Here is a 9,619-nt window from a genome sequence, read left to right as displayed (position 1 = left end):
GTTCTCTGTGGTGAGAATTTCAGCGGGAGTTTTTGAAAGAGGAGTCCATCTGTGAGGACCTCGATTCGAGGGTCCTGTTTTATTCTTATTGCCAATGAGAGATCTCGCATCAAATGGTTTTGATGCTTTGGTGTTCGGCTGAAGTCTTGACCAAATTGGGCCTTTTGCCTGTTTATTGGGTTGTGGAGTTTGAAACTCAACCTTGAGTTTTTGTTTCGAACTGTTATTCCCCAATATTTTCTCGGTGTTGGCAAATAACTTTGCCGCAGTCATAAGGTCGTCCCACTCCTTTGGCATTCCATCCCTCCCAGTGAGTGTGCGTATTAATTCGTCACACTTAACATTCTTGCGGAAAGCACCACGAAGCATATCCTTGCTTATCCCACCAATGTTCAGACTTTCGTCATTGAACCTGGTAACAAAATCTTCAATGGATTCATTATCCCGACGGATAACATCCAGAATCTCTTATTGGTCACACGTATGCTTCTTCTGCTGGCTGAACTGTTGTGAGAATTTCTTCACCAGATCATCCCAACTAGAGATTTAACCATCAGGGAGTTTTTCGAACCATTCCCTTGCTGCCCCTGTTAGTGTAAATGCGAACATATGACACCAATAGGGGAGCGTCCATCCGCTCACACCACCTACCGCCACGAAGTTCTGCAGATGATCGCTTGGATCAGTCATGCCATTGTATCTACCCACCGTTATAGGTATCTTAACATTGACAGGGAAGGGTGCTGTCGCAATGCTGACTATAAATTTTGACTTCTCGGAAAAGGCTGCAGGACGATATGGCTTGGTGAAATCTTCCTCAGCATCGCTGTGATACTCGGTATGGCGGACGACGTCACTCGGACGACTACTTCTTGCCCTCGAACTCATCCCGCTATCACCCGTGTAGAAACTGTAGTCTCCCGGGTGATAAGTTGAGTCATAACTATCATATTCATCAAAGTGGGAAGGCATCCCCATGTCCGTGCGAAGACGGGGGCGTAGTCTTCGTGGTTCAACAAATTCTTGTTCGGTTTGCTGACTGTAGCGGATCTGACTTCCCCTCACCGTTGGAGGAGGAGAAAGAGATCTCCAAGGAGATTCTTCATAAGTCAGAGCGCGAGCGTGAAGATGTGCATTCTGCACCCTACGCTCGTATTCCGCCCTCAAGCTCTCTTGTTGAGCTTAAAGCCATTCATCCGGGGACATCTGTCTTCCAGATCTGGAGTTATGACGGTGAGATCTCGCCATATCAGAGTCACCGGAATCACCTTCCAGATCTAATACTGAACGAGTTTGGCGAGTCTCTCTCATGATTCGTCCAAGGTCCCCTAGATTGGAACCTTCTGGAGCCGTAACACGACCTAACTCAGGGGGTTGGTCCAGTTGGAGCGATGACACGCTCAAGGGTACGACCACCGAGTGTTGTATCAGTGACTCGTGAACCCGTAGCTGTACCACGTGCAAATATACTGGAAGAAAAACCTTGGGGTGCTTCAGTATTAATAACACGTGATGTTTGTGAAGGAGTTCCCGTCGGCCCTTCAGGAAGTTTACTCATACTTTAAACGAACCGAAAAACCAACAAAAAGAAAAAAAAAATGTGCAGTTCTAACACCAAAACGGATGGCGCCAATGAAGAAACACGGATCCGATCCCCTGGTATGGGTCCTGGATCCAATGAGTCCACAGGGTAAAATACGATCACTACTAACACAGTATGAACACAACTTCCCAAAGTCCAATGACCGGAACCTGCAAAACAGATACCGTGAGTCTCGTTACAGGAAGGACAAGGGGGGGTTTCATGTAACCACCATCCGGCGTGAGAATCAGTAACGTTCGTAAAGGAGAAAGTACTGAAGTAAACAGATTAAACGTAATCGGAGTATATGTGAGTCAGAGTGCAAGTGAGTGAATGAATACCTCATGTAGATTGAGAAGGTATTTATAGCCGAAGGGTGTAGGAAGGTGGTTGGGTCAGCTGTCCTCTTCTAGAAGATCTTTGATAACTGTCTGGACACGTGTCCTCTTATGATAAGTTGAGCTATACGTCCCATGTGCATGGGTATAACAACCTGGACATGCATCGCCCAATGATAGGACAAATTGCACCTTGGCCATGTGCATGGTTATAACAACCTGGCCAGGTGTCCTTTGCTCATTGGCTGGTAGGTCACGTATTCTTCAAGTAACAATCGTGGTCATTTTTCTAAAGGATAATTAATTGATGACAACTGTCCCATTGGCATTGCCTTCCGGTCGTTTTAGCGGACAGATGTCCAGTCCTTCGGATGACTTCTGAGGGTGTCGGGATGCTTCCGCACGTGGTATGAGGACGTTCTTCCTCTACCGTGATATGCGGGTGATCCATATGCCCCGCGGGTGACATATGAGGAGCTCTTTTGTGACCCGCGGATGATACTTAAGGGTATTTGAGTCTTTTTAGTACCCTACCTCTATAATAAACCACATGTAAATATAAAGATAATAACTATTTAGGAAACCATTATACGATATAACATAATAATTTATTAATTTGTGTTACTTTCATGGAATTTGCTGCTTTTTGAACAGCAAACTTTTCTAAAGATTGAACAAGATAGTCCAAAACCTATATTGTATTTTGGTAGTTGGGTTTGTATTTGCTTTGACCGTCGCAAAAGATACATACAAACACACATGAAACACTTTAGTCCTCACAAAGCAACTACCAAATACCCAACAAACATTTAGTGACGAAAAATCAACGACCACGATTCACTCGTTTACTTTTCCAACTAATCACATCTCATACCTTACTTAAGAAGAAAGGCTAAACCCACCTACCGTCATAGTCCCATAAACTGACGGACGTAAACACACCCACGACTTTCTATCCACGTGTCATTCATACACACCGCCTGTGACTTACGCGTTCTCTAGAACGTTTTACCATCAGTCACTTTAACTGCCCAAAGATCTAGACTCCTCACCACCAAACGTCACCGTTTCACGTATATATATTTTATTTTCTTTTTCGCACCATTTCTTTTTCTTTTTATTATTATTATTATTATTATATCTTTCAGTTCTCTGCGGATTGAAACCGGATATTTTGGATTCTCCGTCATCCGTACAGTTAGTTATCTATTCATCTTCTGTAAGTAGTTACCGTTACAGTTTTACGGTTCAGTGTTGATTTACGTGTTTAATTTTGTAATTTGATTGTGTTTAATTGAGTTGAGTTGATTGATGCGAGTGTTTGATTGTGATATACAAGTTAACTGTTATATTGATTGAATTCTGTATCTTGATCATGTACGACTGATATGATGAATAATGAATGCATGATTGACTTATTGTTGAAAATTTACGGTTATAGATTATAAAACCGATGAGAACTTATATAATCAGTTGACTGTAAATGTCAAGTCACAATAATTATATAGCCTCTGAACTTAGGGTTCGAAGTACATTTCTATCTGAAGTTGATTGGATGTGTACTGTTTGGTTCGGTTCGGTTATTAGCATCAGCCAAATTAACCAATTGGTTTTTGGTTAATCAGTTCGGTTAATTTTTCTGTTTTCCGTTGGGTTCGGTTCATTTTGGATAATAACCGAAATCAAACTTTGGTTAATTTTTTTACTTAGAAGTTAGAAATACATGAAATGGATGAATGAATACATAAAAATTAATTCATAAATACATGAAATGGATATATATATACATGACATGCAATGGTGGTATAAATACACGAAGTGGTTTTTTTTCTTTTTTTTTTTAAAAAACTTTTGTCGTCTATGGGATTTGAACCCAAGACCTCCCAAACCCTCTCAACCCAAGGTGTTTAAAGGCTTTGTCTTTGCCACTGGTACACGAAATGGTGGTATAAAACATGAAATGGAGGTATAAAAACTAGAAACATATGAAAATATGAATGTTAACTGAGGTCCGAGTGTACAAAAATTAAATTGATAAACGGTTTTCGGTTAATTTCGGTTCGGTTTCGTCGGTTGTTGTTCGGTTTGGTTATTATTGCTCACCCTTAGTAGTATCTGATCACAATAATTAAAAAACCTCTGAACTTAAGGTTCTAAGTACATATCTGTATAATCAGTTGATTTTAAGTATCTGATCACAATAATTATAAAACCTCTGAACTTAGGGTTCGAAGAATTTGAGATAAGCTTGGTTCAATGGGGTGGGGGAACATCTACAAGAGACGTATGAAGGTTTTCACATTGGCATTTCTGATATACCTGGATTATAAGGTAAACAGAATGTGCTTATTTTTGCTGCATTTAGTGAGAAACATGTGATCTTATAGTTCATATATCTTTTGAAGGCCTTGCAGCAGAGAGAGAAATTGACAAAACGATCGAAACGGGATGGTTTATGGGAGAGAGCTCATGAACGAAATGCTAAACGTGTTCTTAAGTTAATTGTGGAGTTGGAAGGTCTATGGGTGAAAATGGGACAGTATTTATCTACTCGTGCTGATGTGCTCCCGGATTCTTACATACGCCTTTTCTGAAGCAGTTACAAGATTCTCTTCCTCCTCGTGGTTTGGAAGAGGTATTTTATTTATAGAACGGGTATTTATAGTTTTTACTATTTTTGTATAGCCTTGTAATTTGGTGCAAGTGATGTAATGGTGCTTGTATTTAATACAAAATGCACATGGCTATTGTCTTTATTAAAAAAATTGGTTACAAGTTTTAATTTGGTAAGTAGATGATAACACTTAACACTTTCTTTTATTATGCTTGAATCAGGTCCGTTCCACTATAGAGAAGCAGCTGGGTAAATCAATGAACGATCTATTCACAAATTTTGTCAGTGTACCTTTAGCAACAGCATCGGTAAGAATCTTTTTAAGTTTATTGGCAACATAATACTTAACTAAGATCAACTATTCTATTGTTATTGTGATCTGCATGTATGATATCATTGACTGTAAAATAACATTTGTCATGCTAAAATAACATTTATCAACATTGTGAATCATATGCAGATAGCTCAAGTTCACCGTGCAACTCTACATGACGGGCAGGAGGTGGTTGTTAAAGTTCAACATAAAGGCATCAAAACTGTAATATTGGAGGTTGTTTATAAGAGGGCTTTAGTTTTTCTTTTTCATATCTGAAATTAATCACTAGACTTGTAATGATCTAACTTTACTTTTCTGCAGGACTTGAAGAACGCAAAATCAATTGTTGACTGGATAGCGTGGGCCGAACCCCAATATGATTTTAACCCTATGATAGATGAATGGATCAGGGAAGCACCCAAAGAACTAGATTTTAACCATGAAGCTGGTATAATATATATACTTTTTTTTCGGGTAACATTTGTATTTCTGGTGTTAAAATATATTTGTTCTAAATGATTTTGTTTTCTTGTAGAAAATACTAGAAAAGTCTCTAGAAACCTAGGCTGCAGAAGTGAAGGTCTTGACAAAAAACCTGAACATGTGGAAGTATTGATTCCAGAAGTTATTCAGGTATCATCCTTTCTCACCTTATTTAGGGTGTGTTCAGTGAACATGAGGTTTTGTAACGCTTTTGTATGATTTTGTGCCAAATGAAATATGAGTATTTGATAACTGTTTATAGTTGATAGAATTTATAATATGATAATAACTTCTATATGATCTGCAGTCCACTGAGAAAGTCCTCATTCTAGAGTATATGGACGGGGTACGTTTAAATGATTCTCGTGCCCTAGAAGAACTTGGAGTTGACAAGCAAAAGCTTGTTGAAGAAATTACGCGTGCATATGCACATCAAATTTATGTTGATGGATTTTTTAATGGTGATCCTCATCCAGGTACTCTCTTCTCTCATTGCTCTCAGTTTTGTTATGATCTTTTCTTCAAACATATTAGGTTAGATTTCTTGATCAAATCATAATCTGACTATTTTCAGGTAATTTTCTTGTGAGTAGAGAACCTCCGCATCGTCCAATTTTGCTTGATTTTGGGCTTACAAAGTTGCTTTCAAGCTCTGTGAAACATGCTTTGGCGAAAATGTTTCTGGCAGCTGCAGAGGTTTGCACACTCACACTCACACACATATTAATATATATATATACACACACACACACACACATACATGTATAGGGTAGGGTTAATGTAAAAAACAATATTTTTGTGAGAAGAATAAGAATAGATCTAGGCCCTTGGATCTATGATCTAGTGGTTGAGATTGGTAGTTTCTAAATAATTGTATTGTTTCATATTTACATTGTAGTGTCATATTTAGGTGGTTTGTTTTATTTTAAAGCTCTTCTCACACTTCTCACAAAACACTTGTTTTTTATTTGAACTCTTTTCTACATGTATATATGTATGGGGATGGGTTAAAATAAGAAAACATAGTTTCTTAAGCAGCCTAGGAATTGATATGGGCCCTTGGATCTAGGATCTAGTGGTTGAGATTAATAGTTTCTAAAAACTGTATAGTGTTCTATTTACACGGCATAGTTTCTTATTTATGTGGTATGATTTATTTTAAAGCCTTCCTACACCTCTTAGGAAACAATGATTTCTTATCTTAACCCTTTTCTGTATGTATTCATATAATATATAGTAATATATCTAGTGGAACAAGTATATGAAATTTTTTCTAGATATACTCTTATCTAGCTTTTGGCATAGACATTGGTTTTTAAGTTAGCGAAACTCATTATCTTATTATTAGGACTTGAAATTGCCATGACCACTTGTTAATGTTTGGATACACATATTATGCTTTTGATTCTAAATAATTAGTTTTGGACAATCTATGTATATTATGCGAGGGCAATCTGAAGTTACTTATAAATCTTTTCTTTTAACCTTATAGAAGACTTCTATCCCCGTTTCACAAACTGTGTCATTTTTGGTCATTTTATGCATTAAGTTCTTTAAAAATCAGAATTTATCAAACACTCAAACAACTAATGCTAATAAATATTTGTTGTTTCAGGGTGATCATGTAGCACTTTTGTCTGCATTTGCTGAAATGGGGCTTAAGTTGCGCCTTGACATGCCTGAACAGGCTATGGAGATAACGAATGTGTTCTTCAGGGCTACAACTCCAGCATCTGAAGCTCTTGTAAGTGGCACTATTGCCTTGTGATATTGTTAGCATAACGTTGTCCCTATATAATGCAAGACTGACCGCTCTTTTTGGTTTAGGAAACTGTTAAATCTCTGTCAGAGCAAAGAGAAAAAATATGAAAATTATACAGGAAAAGATGAAACTTAACAAGAAAGAGGTTAAACGCTTTAATCCTGTAAGTTAGTTTATTTTTTTCACTTCTAAAGTATCTTTTATGATTCTTGGAAACTAAATTAGTGTTATTTTCTAGATTGATGCATTTCCAGGAGACGTAATTTTCTCGAGGGTCCTTAATTTACTCAGAGGTTTGTATCTAGTCCTTTAGACCTGATTATAGGTTTTTGATACTCAGATATCATGTAATCACTTTCGAGTTACACATCCAAATTGTTCAAACCATTTAACATCATTTCAGGGCTATCATCCTCGATGAATGTTCGTATAAGTTATCTAACTATCATGAGACCTTTTGCTGAATCTGTTCTGAAAAGGTGTGATTTTGTTTAGTTGCACAAGTCGATACTGATTTTTTAATCAATTAATAACACACATGAACCATGGACCATCCTCAAATCCAAAATGGGTTTATGACGGTCCAGTACATTCTGATGTAGAGACGAAACTTAGGCTTTTCTTGGTTGAATTAGGAAATGCCGATAGGATTCTTGGGATCCAGGTATGATTATGTTATGGATACAGTATATGTTTCTGAACGGTTTTATATGTGGTGCAACAAATGGCCAATTTTATTATGTATCTATGCCATGTATTTCTTAGGTTTGTGCATACAAAGATGGGAAAGTGATAATTGATACAGCAGCTGGAGTGCTGGGAAAATATGACCCTCGTCCTGTTCAGCCTGACAGTTTATTTCCTGTTTTTTCTGTATCTAAGGGTATCACAGCTGGAATGGTACACTGGCTGGTTGATAAAGGGTATACTCTTGATCTACTAACAATAGTAGCAACAATTATAATAGTGACAATTCTAATATGTATTTTCATTTGTAGGAAACTGAAGCTTGATGAAAACGTTGCAAACATTTGGCCAGAATTCGGTACAAATGGTAAAGACCAAATAAAAGTTAATCATATACTTAATCATACAGCTGGTCTGCAAAATGCTCTAGCCAACATTGCTGCAGAAGATCCTATGTTAATTGGTGACTGGGACGAGTGTCTAAGACGCATCGCTATGGTTGCACCCGAGACTGAACCGGGCCGTGAGCAATCATATCATTATTTGTCATACGGTTGGCTATGTGGCGGTATCATTGAGGTATAACACCATACCTGTAAGGCTGTAACCTGTAAACCACTAAAAGTTCTTCCATTGTCAATATATGTTGTTGCATGTGCAGCATGCATCCGGGAAGAAATTTCAGGATGTTCTTGAGGAAGCTTTTGTTAAACCTCTTAACGTTGAAGGAGAGCTTTATATCGGGATTCCTCCCGGTATTGTTTATTTCTAAAATTTTCAACCAATTTAGTTTATAAAAATAATTTTGTAAACCGTTTAGAAACTCATTTCAGGTGTGGAATCTCGATTGGCACTCTTACACTCGATATGCCTGATCTCAGTAGGTTTACCCAAAATCCCGACACCACCCAAAGCATCGCGACCTCCAATAACTTGCCTTCCACATTCACAATCGAAATGATTGCTAGTAGCATCCCGTTATCCAATACGCTTAATGTCCGCTGTGCAATACTACCTTCTGCCAACGGACACGTGTCAGCTCGTGCAGTGGCCCGCTACTATGCCGCCCTAGTGGACGGTGGTGTTGTCCCGCCTCGCCATTCCTCTTCTTCCCTCCCGCCGCTTGGCAGCCACCCTCACCGCCCCACGTTTCCTTCCAAGAAAACTTCCAAAAAGAAAGATTCAAGTGGATCCACAAGTCCTAACCCTGATGTATACATCAGGATACCGGGGACCGATGATACAAATGATGAAGTTGACACTAAAATATTTAAAAATACTAAAACGAAAATTCACGATGCATTTTTGGGAAGGGGAGATTATAGTGATTTAATCATTCCAAGTGGGAGATTCGGGTTGGGGTTTAGGGCGGTTAAAGCAGCGGATGGTTTAATCTTCGGGTTCAGTCACTCGGGAATAGGTGGGTCAACAGCTTTCTGTGATATAAACAATAGGTTTGCAATTTCTGTGACTCTAAACAAGCTGTCTTTTGGTGGTCTGACTGATGAGATAATCCGGTTTGTTTGCTCGGAACTTGATCTTCCTGTACCAGTTGAGTATACAGGATCTGGGCATTTTGCTGGAACACCGGTGGTTAATTAAAGGGTTTTAATCTAAGCCTGTTTATACAGTAAACCCGTATATGAGGTAAAACTTTATGTATATTTAACAAAGATTTTGAGTTCGACAATGTTGTATGTTGTAAATCGAACGTATAAAGCTCATTTCTTCAGTAATCTTTTTGTAACTTATGTCATGGTTCATGTTTATTTGCAAATGGATCCACGGTGAGCGAATTTTAAAGGTTATTATAAATTGTTGCATGTTTTTTATGTGC

At 38.2% G+C, this 9,619-nt stretch overlaps 1 pseudogene across 1 annotated transcript; it reads left to right on the top strand.

Annotated features, from left to right (window-relative positions):
- Positions 1 to 4,152: 4,152 nt before the first annotated feature.
- On the top strand, positions 4,153 to 9,551 carry LOC143603426 (uncharacterized; annotated as a pseudogene). Its single transcript, XR_013148063.1, has 17 exons — positions 4,153 to 4,251; positions 4,326 to 4,555; positions 4,756 to 4,842; positions 4,995 to 5,084; positions 5,172 to 5,298; positions 5,386 to 5,483; positions 5,641 to 5,809; positions 5,908 to 6,029; positions 6,949 to 7,077; positions 7,161 to 7,258; positions 7,334 to 7,388; positions 7,499 to 7,565; positions 7,621 to 7,759; positions 7,861 to 8,018; positions 8,094 to 8,361; positions 8,444 to 8,537; positions 8,616 to 9,551. The product of XR_013148063.1 is annotated as an uncharacterized LOC143603426 (transcript).
- Positions 9,552 to 9,619: the final 68 nt, after the last annotated feature.

Source organism: Bidens hawaiensis, unplaced genomic scaffold (assembly GCF_021521415.1).
Source record: "Bidens hawaiensis isolate Kalapana, Puna unplaced genomic scaffold, B.hawaiensis_p1.1 tig00001961_1, whole genome shotgun sequence".
Classification (NCBI taxonomy): Eukaryota; Viridiplantae; Streptophyta; class Magnoliopsida; order Asterales; family Asteraceae; genus Bidens; species Bidens hawaiensis.
Note: the sequence above shows the minus strand (reverse complement) of the source record. Positions and strands in the feature narration are given on the sequence as shown.